The sequence below is a fragment of the Phocoena sinus genome, chromosome 18 (genome assembly GCF_008692025.1).
Source record: "Phocoena sinus isolate mPhoSin1 chromosome 18, mPhoSin1.pri, whole genome shotgun sequence".
Taxonomy (NCBI): Eukaryota; Metazoa; Chordata; class Mammalia; order Artiodactyla; family Phocoenidae; genus Phocoena; species Phocoena sinus.
In genome coordinates, this window is record NC_045780.1 from 62,025,246 (window position 1) to 62,041,882 (window position 16,637).

A 16,637-nucleotide genomic window follows, 5' to 3' on the forward strand; every position below is an offset into this window, starting at 1 on the left:
TTCAATAAATGATGCTGGGGAAACTGGATATACACATGCAAAAGAATGAAATTGGATCTACATCTTATACCAACACAAAAATCAACTCAAAATGGGTTAAAGGCTTAAATGTCAGGCCTGAAACCATAAAATGCCTACAGAAGAATATAGGGAAAAGGCTCCTTGACATTGGTCTTGGCAATGATTTTTTTGGATATGATGCCAAAAGTACAGGTGATAAAAACAAAAATAAACAAATGGAACTACATTAAACTAAAAAGCTTCTGTGAACTAAAGGAAACCGTCAAGAGAATGAAAAGGCAACATATTGAATAGGAGAAAAAATTTGCAAATCATATATCTGATAAGGGGTTAATATTCAAAATATATAAGGAACTCCTACAACTCAATAGCAAAAAACAAATAACCTGATTAAACACTGAGCAAAGGACCTGAATAGACATTTTTCTAAAGTAGACGTACTAATGGTCAGTAGAGATATGAAAAGTTGCTCAGGGGCTTCCCTGGTGGCGCAGTGGTTGAGAGTCCGCCTGCCGATGCAGGGGACGCGGGTTCGTGCCCCAGTCCGGGAAGATCCCACATGCCGTGGAGCGGCTGGGCCCGTGAGCCATGGCCGCTGAGCCTGCGCATCTGGAGCCTCTGCTCCACAACGGGAGAGGCCACAACAGTGAGAGGCCCGCGTACCACAAAAAAAAAAAAAAAAAAAAAAGTTGCTCAATGTCATTAAGCATCAGGGAAATGCAAATCAAAACCACAATGAGATATCACTTCATACCTGTTAGGATGGCTATTTAAGAACAACAACAAAAAAGTGTTGATGAGGATGTCAGGGAAAAGGAACTCTGGTGCGCTGTTGGTAGGAATGTAAATTGATTCAGCCATTAGGGAAAACAGCATGGATGTTCCTCAAAAAATTAAAGCTAGGACAACCTTACTTCTGGGTATTTATCCAAAGGAATTGAGTTTAGGATCCTGATGAATTATCTATCTGCACTCTGACGTTCATTGCCGCGTTACTTACATTAACCGAGATATGGAAGCAACCAAAATGCCCATGGATGGATGAATGTATAAAGAAAATGTGATATATACATGCAGTGGAATATTATTTAGACTTTAAAAAGGAGAGAATCCTGCCATTTACAACAACATGGATGAACGTGGAGGAAATTACAGAAAGACAAAAACTGTATGATCTCATTTATATGTGGACTCTAAAATAGTCAAATTTGGGAATTCCCTGGTGGTCCAGTGGTTAGGACTCTACTTCCACTGTAGGGGGCATGGATTCTATCCCTGGTTGGGGAACTGTGATCCGTGAGCCACGTGGCATGGCCATAAAAAAAAAAAAAAGTCAAAAATCATAAGAGGAGAGAGTAGAATGGTGATTGACAGGGGCTGGGAGAGGGGAAAATGGGACAGTGATGGTCAAAGTGTGCCAAGTTTTATTTATGTAAGGTAAATAAATTCTGGAAATCTACTATACAATATAGTGCCTATAGCTAACAATACTAAATTGTGTACTTAAAAGTTTCTAAGAGGGTAGGTCTTATGTTGTATTCTTACCACACACACAAATAATAATAAAGGGGACAGGAGAAAACTTTGTGAAGTCGTGAATATGTGTACGGCTGGATGGTGGTGATAGTTTCAAAGGTGTAAACTTATCTCCAAACTCATCAAGTTGTGTACATTAAATATTAAATATGTGCTTTTTTTACATGTATATTATAACTCAAGAAAGTAGTATTAAAAAAATAAAAAATGATTTGAAACAGAATAAAAAGAAAAGAGCTGTGGAAGAAAGATACTAAGAAATTCATTTTTCTTTTAGGGTTTTTTTGTGAGAAAACATTCCCAACTTGATATTCTGATAAATTCCAGAGAAATCACTCATTTGTAAAGAGGGACAAAAAAGGAAACTAAATGATCATTGTACTTATAAAATCAGCAAATAATTAAGAAAATAAAATTACAAATGGTTTCAAGATACTGATTTGTTAATCCACAATCACTATTATTTTATAGTTTATTTTATACCAAAAGATGGGCAAATAGGTGCAGCATTTTCTTTTATGTTAATAAATTACAGATTCATTTCAAATGTTTTTCTTTTGAAAATGATATGCAATTGGCATAGACAGTCTAGAAAATTTTGAATCATTTAAGAAAGCATTACAATTTCTCCAAATTCAGTCACCACTGTTTGGTGTGTTTCCTTCCCGTGTTTCTAGGAAGCATTTTGCACAGTGGTTAAAAACATGGACTCCTTAGCCAGACTGGCCTTAAATTCAAACTCGCCAAATTGGGGCAAGTTATTAAATGTCTCTGTGCCTCAGTGAATTCACCTATAAAATGTGAATACTAATGTTATCCACATCCCTGTGTTCTCATGTGGATTAAATGAGATTAAATGCGCAAACTACTTGAAGCCCTGTCTGGAAGGGTGAGACCTGTCCTGTGACTCTAGGATGTTCCCAATTTAGACCTCTTGTCCTAAACTATTTATTAGGAGCCATTTTTTCACTCTTAGTAATGGCCTGGATGTCCAATAAATGTTATGGTCACCATATACTTGAAAATGTGTTATTAATTATTCTAAGCATAATTTTCATATGGCTGTGGTAATATTATATAAACGATTTTAATATTGCTTTTGTCACTTAACATAGTATAGCCAGAATTTCTCCAAGTCAACTTTTCATAAATAATTTTATAAATAATTTTTAATGTTTGTATGTGATTCCTCAGAATGAATGTGCCGTAATTTGCTGATGTATACTTCAATTATTTTGAATTTTGCCCACCAAAATAATGCAGTGATGAATTTCTTTCTCCTGGTATTTGGACTACTACTCTTCTGTGGATTTACTCACCGTGGTAAAATTTAAATTATTGAGTCAAAAGTAATAAACATTTGTTAGGATTTTGTTAATGGTTTATATCTGCTGCCATGGAGAATTTCAGAGTATAGCTTAAGCAAGAAAAAAAGGCAACCAAACTCATTTGTCCAGACTTTTGCTGAAACTGCATTTCAGGGTTGACATTACATAGACACTTAGGTTGATTCTTTCATTTGACCTTTATTTGCTGACTGCCCTTCTTATCTTGTGTTGGCAATAATATTCAAGTTTTTCATCTGCTTGGTATTCTTACACCGTATCATAGCTATCATTTTGTGCTAATTTTCCATAAATTATCTAGCAAAAACAAACCACTCAATAACAAAGAATGAATTGAGTGTACGCTCCTTTGACTTATGATTTCTGGAGCTGGAGATCTCCTGTGGCTAAAGGAAAATATTCAACACATCAGTGTTATGTCAAACATCAGTTCTGAAATTATCGGGTAATCTCAAATCTCCAAGTGTGTTGCTGTGGGTTCCAAGAGATTTGCAGGGTTGTTTTAAAGGAAATAGAAAATGTCAGACTTGTGTCTCCAAGGTTTGGTCTCCTGAGTAATGTATGGTATGTGTCCTTTATCGGATGCCCTTTTGTCTGCATAAAGTAGAAATATTCAGTCTGTGTCAGGAATCCTTACTCTCCTAGTTGAATCTAATTAGCCTTGACAATTTCATATCTTCCCTTGGTTTGCATTTTCCAAGAACGGTAACCTTTGTTTTTGTAGCTCCCCTTAGCATACAATAAGGTTCTTTTTAATGGTAATTGATATTTTATAGTACCACTAAATAGGTATGTTAAAGGGGCTACCTTATTTTCAAAAAGAACTGAGATTTTGGAAAACTTCAGATGTAGTGGATTGGTAACTGCAGGGGTTGCTGCTGCTTAATTTCCTCGGATTTTTTTCAGTAATAAATTTGTATTTCATTTAATCATATTTTTTAAAATGTTTTTCCTCAGGTAAGAGTTCTGTTTGTTCCCACTTCTTTCATTTTGAAGGGTTAAATTCACTGTTTCTAAGGCACTCTCTAATTTGTCTTGCAACTTTTCTCTCTCTTCTTGAATCACGTTCTCTAGGATTTCAGTTTGAATTTTTTTTAACTTTTTATTTCGAAGTAATTATAGACTCACAAGAAGTTACAAACAAAATACAGAGAGACCCTCACATACCCACTACCCAGTTTCCCCCAAAGAGGACATTTTATATAATTGCAGCACATTATCTAAACCAGGCAGTTGATATGGGCATAATAAAACTCACTAGATGAGCTAGTTCCTCAGAATTTTGTATTATTTTGAAGCAGTTTATGTAAACTTCTATCTGCGGGAAATGTTCTTATAAGAAATAACTGACCTCCTTATTTCAAAAGTATTATTCTCAGTATTTTTTCCCTTTGATTCTGTATATCTCTTTTATATCTATGATTAGAGAAAAATGAAGCATTCTAAAAATGAATAGTTTTTAATTCTTTTTTAGATCAAAATAATAGTACTAATATTTATTAAAATGCTTATTGTTGGCAGTATACATATATAGTTTCACTTAGTACTCAAGGCACCCTGAAAATTAGACCACATCACTGATGTTTTAGACATTAAGGCACTTGAGGTTCAAGAAAAGTTAATAAATAACCAAATTCGTGTTGTGAGTTAAGACTAAAATAGGACCCAGAGTCAATCTTTGTGATGATGAGATTCAACCTTTGGGATGAACAGTTTGAGATTTTTCTATACAATCGTATTGAGTTTTTTGGGTAGGTAATATAACCCACATAATTTCTACTTTTAAAAATATAATGAGAGTTTCTTTGCGGTCTTAACTATAATCCATTTTTCATCTTCAGTGGAGACCTGAAAGAAAAATATTCGTCATGGTACACAAATTTATTTTTGTGTGTGTGGTACGCGGGCCTCTCACTGTCGTGGCCTCTCCCGTTGCGGAGCACAGGCTCCGGACATGCAGGCTCAGTGGCCGTGGCTTACGGGCCCAGCCACTCCACGGCATATGGGATCTTCCTGGACCGGGGCACGAACCCATGTCCCCTGCAGGTGGGCTCTCAACCACTGCACCACCAGGGAAGCCCACAAATTTTTGAATATACGTATTAAAAAATCTTATACATTAGATGGTCAGATTATATTTTTAATCTTTTAATCTATTTAATCAGTTATAACTGAGACATGCTAATTCTATCACAATTAAATATCTTCCAATTATAATTTCATCTGTAATTATACATTCATGTATCATTAATACATTTTGCCTTCTTAATGTTCATGGTATGTAACTCATTGAATAAAGAATTATTGCTGCTATACCTTTAATGACTATCTTGACTTGTATTATTGATATTTTAATGTTTTCCTGTGAACATTTCCACTTAAATTCTACTTTATCTGAAATCGAAGTGTTTTGATTTTTATTTTTCTCATGGATTATTTCTTTTATTATTTTTCTCATGGATTCTTTAGGTTAGGGAATTCTAGCAGGATTCATCTGGGTGATTCTTCTGCTCCCGTGTCATTAACTAGGGTGATTCAGTTGTGCTCAGCTGGCAAACAAGTCAGTGTGGAAGGTCCACGCCTTTTTCTCTATGTCTTGTAAATTGGTGGGTGTGGCTTAGCTGAGAGGGACTCTTCACTAGAGGACCTCCACATGGCTTATATATGGCTTCTCCATCGTGGTGGTATCAGTGTGGTTGAACTCCTCATATGGTAGCTGGGTTCCCAGAGACTGAGCTTTCCAAGGGAACCAGGCAGAAGTGTATGGGCTTTTACTATCTAGCCTTAGAAGTCCATAAAATTACTTGCCGTACTCTCCTGGTTATAGCAGTAACAAGCATGACCAGATGAAGGGAAGGAAACACAGATCCATCTCTTGATGAGAAGAAGGTCAGCCTATTTTGATGCCATGTTTAAAACTGCCAGACATGGCAATTATATATCAGGTGGAAGGCATTTGAGGAAAGAGATGAGGAGAAGCCATGCTTTACTGAGAAAAGAGCATCCAGAGAGAACACAGCTTGTGCAATAACCCTGAATCAGGAGCCTGTGGACTTATTCATAGAGTACCATCATGGAAGCCAGTGTGGTTGAAGCATAATGAAGGAGAGGAAGAGTATTAGTAGATGATGTCAGAGAAACAAAGGAGAAGAGGCAGATTGCGGAGAGAGGGCCTTGTAGGCCATTGTTATGACTTTGGAATTCCCTCTGACTGAGATGGGATCTATTGAAAAGTCTTAAGTAGAGAAGTGGCGTGATCTGAATTACTTTTAATAAGGTCTCTCTGGCTCTTGTGTAAAGAAAAGGTGAAGGAGATCAAGGTGAAGCTGGGAGTCCAGGAGGGAGTCTTTTGCCATAATCAGATAAGGAAAAAGGCATATATGGTCTAGACTAGAATGATCATGTTGGAAATGGTCACTAGTGTTCTGAATCTGGACACTTTCAGTAGAGCCTACAGGAATGTTTAATGCTATCTCTTGAGTTCACTCAATGTTAGATGGGGGATGTAGAATGCTTTTCCTTCCCTTTGCCCCTAACAATCCTCAATATCTAGTATTATAACTAGGAGTATGAAATATCATTGCATTTATTAAATACTTATTTTCTTTTGAAATTTTACTTTAATCATAATTTTGTGGTAAACAATTATAAAACATGTAAAATGAACTTTAATTGGATCAGTTGTCTCCTTTCAGGATGTTGGATTCACAACTTCCTGCTTCTTGAAAGTTTAATTTTGATAAGTTTTCCCCAATATGTACCGATATGTCCTTGAGCAAATTATTTTTGGAAGGACAGATTAGTGGGATATATAGAGATGTCATCCCTTTGCATTCAACCTTGATACAGAACCTGATAGATAAGATGTTTTTGGTCATATTCTTATTAAAGTCTCCACATCTTCTAATATATTCACACAGCAGAAGAAAGGTCTAAAGTAAACCTGATATAATTTATTTTTAACTAACTTTTTTTTTTTATATATATATATTAGTCAGATATTTTCTTTATTTTTGCAGTTTTGGGGTTTGGCTAGTTTCTGTCTACATATGGGTAAGTCTTCACTGTTTTCCCACCACAACCACTAGAATCTGGTTAGTTCTTTTCTTCTTCATATTAAGTTATAGCTTTGATTATTGTTTCATATCAAGTTACTCTTGTTTCTTTCTCAGGTTCACAAATTATTCTTGAGTCAGAACTCCCATCTCTGGCATTCCATCTACCATCTTTTCTGTCATCATTTTCTGCCTTTCTCTTTCCCCCTGGGCCCTGATTCAGTTGCTGCTTGAGCTTTTCAGTGCATCAGTTTTGTTCTCCACGGATCCCATTGTGGATGGAAATTGTGCTATTGCATTTTAGTTTTCATATAAACCTCCTGATCTCACCCATCTCCCATTTTGTCATTTAGGCCCATTTTGTCATTATAACTTTCAGCTCCTGTTTCGTAAATGACCTGTCTTTCTACATACTCTTCATAGTTTAAGTAGTTTAAAGCAATGTTCTAAACATCTCTTCTTGTTCAACAGTAAAATCGTTTTTGGGGGTATTCTTTCCCTAAGTCTTCAACATCATATTCCCTTTCTTGTTTTCGCAGGATGATTTTTAGTTGTGTGTGTGTTTTCTGTTATATTTTCCCCATTCTCTTTACCTAGAAAGTAGTAATATTTATCTAAAATCAGGTTTTTGAATAAAAAATAAATAGCCACATTTACATCCCACTTACCTTTGAGATGATGGCTGAGCTTCTTTTTAATTCTAAACTGGAGGAGAGTAGGTTGATATGCACATCCCCTCAGTAGCCAGCAAGCATTTATTGGAATAGCTCAGCTAGGCTAAGGTGCATACCTGTCCTGTGCTGTCTCGTTCAAGGCACAAGACGCATTGCAATGTTCAGCACACATGTAGAGTGGGGGGCAAGAATGAGTACTGTTTGTAAATGATATACGTTACCGATTTCTGGGTGGGGATTCTAAAGAAAGGCTGTATTTTATTTTGAAATTAATTTTAAATAGCCCGTTGGTATGGCGCAGGTCACGTGTTTATCAGGAATTTCTTGATTTGCTTTATACTCTCTCCATTGTTCCCTAAACTTCGTGAAAATCTTTTTTGTACTAAATAGCAAAGTTGTAATGTGGGAAAAGGAAGGGAAAATAGGAAAAGAGGCTGAATTCTCGCTAGGGGGAGCGAGATCAGGGAGGGGGCAGCAGCAGAGGGAGCGAAGATGCCGGGAAGCCTATGTGATTAAGACCCGAATCACTTGGGTTATAAATCGCTTCAGTACCCAGGCTCCTCTGTTGCTTCACCCAACAAGGCTTTTCTTGAGGGAAATATTCTCCAGGTCCTGGCAGGATCTTGCTGCATCTTGTTCTTTTATTGTAGCTTCAGTCTCTCAAGGAGTCTATATTAGGCCCCTCAGAAAAACAGGACTGGGGCTGTAGAAGAACAACTGCTGCTTCTCAGGACTCCTGCAGGAATGACTCAGCGACAGGCTAGGGAGAGCCAACTGCCATCTTACCAGATTTTATATAGAGGAAATTCTTTCCTCCTGTGAAGTAAAATATGGATAGGAAGGTTTAACTTAATTGTTTTTACAGTTAGTTTACATATTGAGTGTCAGTTTTAGGATTTAGTGTTTATGTTGTTTGTTCTGTTTTACTAATTTATTTTTATTTCTAATGAGAACTTGGATGAGACTCCATCAAAAAGTGCTATTCAGAAACTATTTAAAACTGGACCACATCAGCATTAAAATGAAATTACAGATTCATGGGATTTGTTACCAAATTCAGGAACATTGAGGAATTTCATAAGAACCCATTCTGGAAAAGATAACTTAGCTCCTGAAAGTTATTTTTTGGTTTACTTTTGTATCAGTCATATATGCACTCAGATAGCAAATATGTGTTAGGCTCTCATATTCAAAGCATTTTGTCAAGCCCTGGAACTAGAGGATCATTAAGACAGACACACTAATTGACCTCAAGAATTTACAGTCTAAACGGTGAGCTGTGACAAAGCGGGAGAGAGGCATGGACATATATACACTACCAAACGTAAGGTAGATAGCTAGTGGGGAGCAGCCGCATAGCACAGGGAGATCAGCTCGGTGCTTTGTGACCACCTGGAGGGGTGGGATAGGGAGGGTGGGAGGGAGGGAGGGAGACGCAAGAGGGAAGAGATACGGGAACATATGTATATGTATAACTGATTCACTTTGTTATAAAGCAGAAACTAACACACCATTGTAAAGCAATTACACCCCAATAAAAATGTTAAAAAAAAAAGAATTTACAGTCTAGAAGGGAGTTATAGGCACTAACTATTGTGCAGTTAATTACTTAATTATAAATAATGATACATGTATCCCAGAAAAAAAAAGTGTTAGCAAGCAATAGTTATAAGAGCCAACAACCTAGAAGAGACACCCTAGTTGGCAGTTAGTTGTATTAGTTTCCTGTGACTGCTCTAGCAAATTACCAGTGAGTGGCTTACAACTGCAGAAATGTGATAGCTAACAGTTTTGGAGGTCTGAAGTCTGAAATCAATATCGCTGGGCCCAAATCAAGTTGCACTAAGGCCGTGGTTCTAGGGGAGAATTCATTCCTTGCCTCTTCAAGCTTCTAGCATTCTTGGGTTTGTGGCAGCATCACTTCAGTCCCTGCCTAGTGGTCCTATTGCCTTCTCCTTTTACTTCTGTAAAAAAACAAAAACCAGAGGCTTCCCTGGTGGTGCAGTGGTTAAGAACCCGCCTGCCAATGCAGGGGACACGGGTTTGAGCCCTAGTCTGGGAAGATCCCACATGCAGCAGAGCAACTAAGCCCGTGTGCTACAACTACTGAGCCTGCGGTCTAGAGCCCATGAGCCACAACTACTGAGCCTGCATGCCACAACTACTGAATTCCGCTTGCCTAGAGTCGGTACGCTGCAACAAGAGAACCCACCAAAATGAGAAGCCCGTGCACCGCAAGGAAGAGTAGCCCCCGCTCACCACAACTAGAGAAAGCCCACGTGCAGCAACAAAGACCCAACGCAACCAAAAATAAAATTAATTAATTAAAAAAAAATCCAAAACCAAAAATCTCCCTCTGTCTTCCACTTAGAGGGATACATGCCATATGGGCATTTGGGGCCCACATGGATAATCCAGGGTAATCTCTCTATCTCAGAATCTCAGATTTAATCCCATTAGCAAAACCCCTTTTAAAGCTTGGTGTAGTGACTGGGGAAAGAGATAGAAGTTTCTAGGCAGGAGGAACAGAGTGTAAACCGAAGGACCTTGCAGAAATCATTTAAATGACTGAAAGAGGGGAAGTAGAGGAAAAGCAGAGAGTAAGGGAGAGGTTGGCCAAATTTGCCTCGAGGTACAGAATCTCCAGATCATCTGGACCAGAAACACCCATTCTGTTTGGACTCTGCCAGCCATCAGAAACCTCCCGCCTTCTGTGTATGCAGCTTTTTCACATACTGAGTCAGCCAAGTGTGTCCAGAGAGGAATCACAACTGTAGGAATCTGAAAGTCCCTAGGCACATAGAGTTCTGTCTATGGAACTAGGTCCAGCTGCTTTTTGCACCGCATAACTGGGTTTGCCAAGAAATAGCTGGAGAAGCAATTTTCTCATATATGCAAGTGAACACAAATTAGAGTCCATTACACAAGTGGATTGTTTTTTCAGGACTGTCTGATAGTAGGAATTTGGCTGTGGTGTAGTTAAGATGAGGATGGACAGAAAGCTGAGCTATTTCCCCACCTCCTCCAGCTTCCTCTCCATAATAACTGTGATTTGAAACGTATCAATTTTTATTTTTTAAGATTCAACAGACCACAAAATGGACAGAACTTTAAGTTGGGTTGGAGACAGGGTTGAAACTGGGTATTCAAATGGATGTGTTATGTTCAACTTCTAATTGTTTTCTATATACTAATTAATTACTACAGGCTTACTTTCCTTAAGAAAAATTATTTACACATCTTTTAAAATTTCAAATCTCTTTTATGGGCCCAGGAAGTCCACTTTTTTGCTATTGAAAATGAATGTAAAGAAAGTGTATACGGGAACAGTAGGGTATGTGTGTGTATAAGTACATATAAATATATGTGTATATTGTGTATATAAATGTTTATTTTATGTATATATAAATGTTTATATGTATATACATTATATATTATATTATTATATATTATGTATGTTATATATAAGCATTTTTTCCATGTAGTTCTTCTTATGTTATTATGTCTGACTTTCATTAATATTCTAACCAATTTATTTGGTCATGCCTAAAATAAGAGCAGACAGAAGTATTTACAATAAAAGCTACATAATACTGAGCTTGTTGGCTTCCTTGACAGATTCCCACCCCCAATCCAAAAATACATGGACCAACCACATATCAAAACTGTCCAATTAGTAGAGTACTGAGGGTGGATTTAAACATTGAAAACTGTATTTGTCAAAGAGTGTCCTTTATGGAAAAAAACAAGCTACAAATTTCCAAAAGTAAAGGAAGAAAAAAGAAAATGATTCCATTAAAGGTAGGATTAATAAATATATTAAAAAATATTTAATTAACTGTCCATCAGTTAAAATATATCTTACCATTATGACTGCCCTTCCCCCTCTCATTGGTGTTTATTTGTAAATTGCTCATCTGTGTTCCTATTTGCTGTGTAGGATTGTGGAAGCAGCTACTTTGTGGTAGTTTGTTATAGTGGCCCCAGGAAACCAGCATGCTCTGAAATTCAAAGTTTCTTTCTCTCTGATTTTATTGTGTTACGTATTGGTAGGTAATACCTGGGTGGTTCATTTGCATGGTATGTTGATAATCTGAGAATTATTGTATCTCGCAACTAATTTTAAAGTATATTTTGATGCAGTTGTTAGTTTCATGTCTGAAGTTTAACTAATGTTGGTGCCAATTACATTTGCAAAACAATACAAAAAACTGTGTAAGCTTCTAGGGACTTTTAGGATTTTGTAATGTCTCTATCAAAAGGTTGGTGAGATGAAATTTATATAACATTATATGTAGTGATCTGCTAAAAATTCCTTGTTGATTGCTATACAAAGCATGACATTACCTTATTAGAATAATGTTTATGAGTGTTTTCTATAAGATATCACAAACTGTGATATCCTCAGTAGGTACTTAGTTATCTATAAATAATAATAAAGGCCATATAAGGTCTCTATCGATTCTATTTATTTTGACTTCATTATTTAAGGTCAGAAACATATATTTCAAACTTAGACATTATTATCTATAATTATAAAGTCAAATAAATGGTAGAAATTAACTTAAAAATAGTTTGTGGCTCAACAGTTGAAGTGAGATAGTGGAATCACAGAAGGTTGAATCTTTTTTAATTGATTCTACAGATATCTGCATTCTCTAAATCCCCTGTAGTCCTCTTACCTATCATGAAAGGTTATTCTCTTAAACCTGGCACATGAAATCAATCATATGACTCCTATCTGTTCTGAGAGTTCGAAGATTAAGACCTTCACTGTCAAGGAGAAGGGCTGTATAGAAACTGCATGTCCACAAAACAGCATTCATCAGTGGCATCCAGTGTCACCCAGGTATTTGAGGAAAAGTTACAAAAGACAGATCACTGGTACTTACTTCACATTTGCTACCAAAACCAAGAAGGGGGGCCCAGAGATGATTTGAAAGAAAAATTTGTTCTGGAGGAAGGGGTTCACTGATGAATACCTACCCTGTGCTTCCCAGACCTTTAGACCAGAGACAGCAATGTGTTTACCAGAGTCAAAGACACCTCCTAAAATTAGGAGACTCAGAACTCTGGAAATGGAAGGAATTTTAATATACCCTCACCTAACCAAGTCAGAAAAAAGGATATAAACAAAACATCTACTACTGCTGCTACTATTACCACCACCACCAACATGGTCCCCATTCTCAATCTTGAATCTCTAACAGAGTTGGCAATAATAGTAGAAAGAGAAAGCCCCTGATAAGGTGTTTTCCTCATCTCTGATCAATGATCATATTCTTATATCTTGTCCCAGTGAAGCTATCAAAAACTTCTAAGACAGATCACTTTAATGATTCATGATGAATTCCAGGGACAGATTTTATATATTTTCCACCTGAAATTGTATAAGTGCACATCAAAATACCATACTTTTGATGTGAATCTGAAACAAATTCTATTGCATTCCCAAGAAAATGAAATTAATATCAGCCAAGAGGGCATGGTGTGTTTCAAATAAGAAATGTTGGTAATGTCAGGAGAAATGACTTCCTAATGACATACCGTGTGTAGATGTATTAGCACTTCTTTTTAATATTTCATCTGTTGAACACAAAGAGAACTGGAATCTTGTTAATCATCATTTTAAAACATTTTTATAGAATGTAAATATATCCGTACTTGCCTTTTTGCCATGTTAATGAGAAGCAAGTCAAACTTGTGGAATGAGTATTCCTATTAAACTGCTGTCATCCATTCCCAGACCTGCTTAAAAGAAACAGGCACAGATGGTGGGTCTATTACTTCTCTAACAAAAAATTTGCCTCTTTTTTGTGTGTTTTGTTCCCTCCTTCTCATTGAAATGTGAGCAGTTTTTCAAGTCAAGAAGGCTCTGTAGGGTTCCTTGAAATGTTTTATCCATTACTTGTACATGTAAGAGGAAAAAGAGTGATTAATGATTTATTAAAATTTCATAATGAGAAAAACTCATATAAGAAGTCTGTTGGAAAAACTTTGATTTGATTTAGTAACTGTATTTTTTTGCATGCAAATTAAAGTCTGCAGGGAGTTTTTGTGTCAGACTAGGAGCCTAAATTACTAATTTTAAGATGACAAAACCATTTAGCCCGTGTTAAAAATACCTATGTTGATCTTTTATTTATACATTGTTCAATGCAAATTTGTCTGTTGTATGCATATTAAGAAAAAGAACACGAGAAGTTTTCAACGTAAATGTTTGTTTAGGTTGAAAATACATGTATACAGTGAGGTATCCAAATTTTAACTATGCAGTTCAATTCTTTTTTTTTTTTTAATATAAAATGAGCACTCTTGTGGAGCCAGGATAAAAATCAAAAAACACATTACTAGAACCCCAGAAACCCCCTTCAAGCTTCTGCACACTATCTCCTAGAGTAGTACTTACGGTGATTTGGAACATCGATTAGTTTTTAACTTTTAATGAATGGAATCATAGCACATGTTCCATACGTTGCTTATAAGATTTGGAATATAGTTGTAATTCACTCATTCTCATTGCTATATAGTAGGACATTATGTAAATATTCTACCATTTATTTGCCCATGCTAATGTTTAGGGATATTTGGGTTTTGTCCAGTTGGGTACTCTTTTGCATAGTACTTCTCCGAAAATTCTATACCTTTCTTTTGGTAAACATTGTTTAGTATATACCCGGATACACGTCAGATAGTGGTTTATATCAGCTTAAACTCCCATCCACAAGGAGAGAGGGTTCTAACTGCCCTACATCCGTGCCAGTGCTTGGTATCATCTTTTTTCATTTAAATCATTCTGGTGTGTGTATATCACTATTGCACTGTGGTTCTTCTTAACCTTACAAAAACAGAAAAGAATAATTTTATTAAAGTATGTTTCACTTAAAGTATCTTAAATGCCCTGCTTTGCAATATTTTTTTCCTACTTAAATGATACATAAGAATAGTGATCCTGAACTATTCGATAATATACTAGCTGGGAAGGAGATTATTGATCAATTGTAATTCTGATAAATTTAACAAGTTATTTACTGTAATAAGTAAGAACAAAAAATAAGCAATTCTTTGGATTAATGTGGAACAATATTCTTGAATGTTAAAAGAAAGTTTCATGGTCTATAAATAAATCAAGACGTGAACCAAGTAAGTGTTTATTTAAAGTTAAGAGAGGAGTCTCAGTTTCCATTGTTGGCATTATGTCTGTATTTCAGGTGAAACAAAGGAAAATCTTAAGGCAAACTTGCAGTCTATTAGTTCAGTCTCACCCTGCCAGCAACTGTTATTTCACTCTTTATCTAGTAATACACAACTGTTCGTTGAAGAGGTTTTTGAGGAAAACAGTATATCCCTTTTAATTAGAAGCAGTGAAGACTTTGAAATGCTATAGTTAGAGTAAAAAAAATCAAGTCAAAACAAAACAATTAAAAAAACAAACGCTTTGCACCAAGCTAATTGTATCTTTATGTTAGTTGGTTTCAGGAGTTTTCATTCATAATTATTGAATGATTGTATCTAGAGCTCACATTCCCTGTGTTCATATCCTTGCTGTATATTTAACCAGCAGTGTTGCCTTGGGAGAGTTACTTAACCTGTTCAAATCTTAGATCCCCAATCTACAGATAGGGAATAATTATCGTATAAATATTATATGGTGTACTGTTCTGGGTCCTCCAAGAAGCAAATGCCAAAGAAGGACTAAACACAAGAGGAGTTTTATTAAGTGAAATGCCTATGAGTGAAAATGGGGAGGAATCTGGGTAAGGCTGGAAGAGCTGTTGGCCATGAAGCAAACGTGACCCGGAGTGAAGGAGAGAGGGAAGCAAGGTGGAGTGGAAGCATTCGGCATGAGGTGCCGTCTAAGGCAGGTTTAGCAGGGGCTGCAGGGAATCTTGAGTCAAAATTGACCATTAGGGGAAAGCTATGTCTTCCAGTGATGGGTCTGTGTTAGCATCTCTGCTGCACTCAGTCGTTGGTTGGAGGAGACAAACAAATAGATTTCAGAGCAAAGCGGCAGGGGCCCTGGTCAATGACACTTCCAATATTTTGAAGCCTATGAGGCATGTTCTCATGGCTGCAACAAACGATTGTCACTGAGATGAACTGACAGACTCCAAAGAAAGTAATTAAAACAATGCCTGAGTCATAGTCATCATTTATCCATTTATTTATTCACATTATTCCTCATTATTATTAATAATCACACTAATAAGGGAGCCACATGTGTAATCTACTTGAAATATTTGGAAGATCTATATAACAGTGCTACAGAGAAGAGAAGCCTAATATTTATAATTTACTTGATTCTTCTTAACTAAAGAATATTAGTACACATTAATAGTATATGCATAATTGTTTTCCTTCTACTATTTGTTATTGGTATATATTGCTAAGTTACTAACTTACACTGGAATACCTAACTCTAAAACCCTCTATTTCTGCATAAAGAAACAAGTTCAAGGTTGTTTTAAAAATAAAGAGTTATTAATATCATTATTCTTATAACATCCAATTGGTATTATCCATATCAAAGAGTTCCATCATTTACTATCATTGGAAGGACATAATTAGCAATTGTTTGATCTACTTTTGAAAATTGATCATTGGGTATGCGTAATATTGGGAATAACTGGATATTACTTGAAACTCCTTTTGTTTGGCCATATTCTCAACAGTGGAACCTCTTTGTATCTTTTCAAAGAGTTTCCACCGCTGTAGAAAATTTCGAAGGTTCATGTGCATAACTGTGATACTTTGCTCAAATACAGAGAAGGGATATTACATTACAAATTATGTGAAAATGCTTCCCGAAAAGTCTGTGAGGCCACTTTATCATGATGCTTTAATGTAGGCAACATTTTACTCAGAGGAAAGTCCTAAACGTAGAGGGGATGGAACCTCCAGGGCATGTCCCCCATCTCTTACTTTCCCCCATTTGTTCTCTCCCTTTGTAAATAAAAGCCTAGTTATGCTTCCCTGTGTGTGTTACTCACGGGCCTTTGCGATTT

General features: G+C 36.3%; 1 protein-coding gene across 1 annotated transcript in view; it reads left to right on the top strand.

Annotated features, from left to right (window-relative positions):
- GPC5 (glypican 5) overlaps window positions 1–16,637 on the top strand; it is a 1,374,959-nt gene that overhangs the window by 425,638 nt on the left and 932,684 nt on the right. The window lies entirely within an intron of this gene.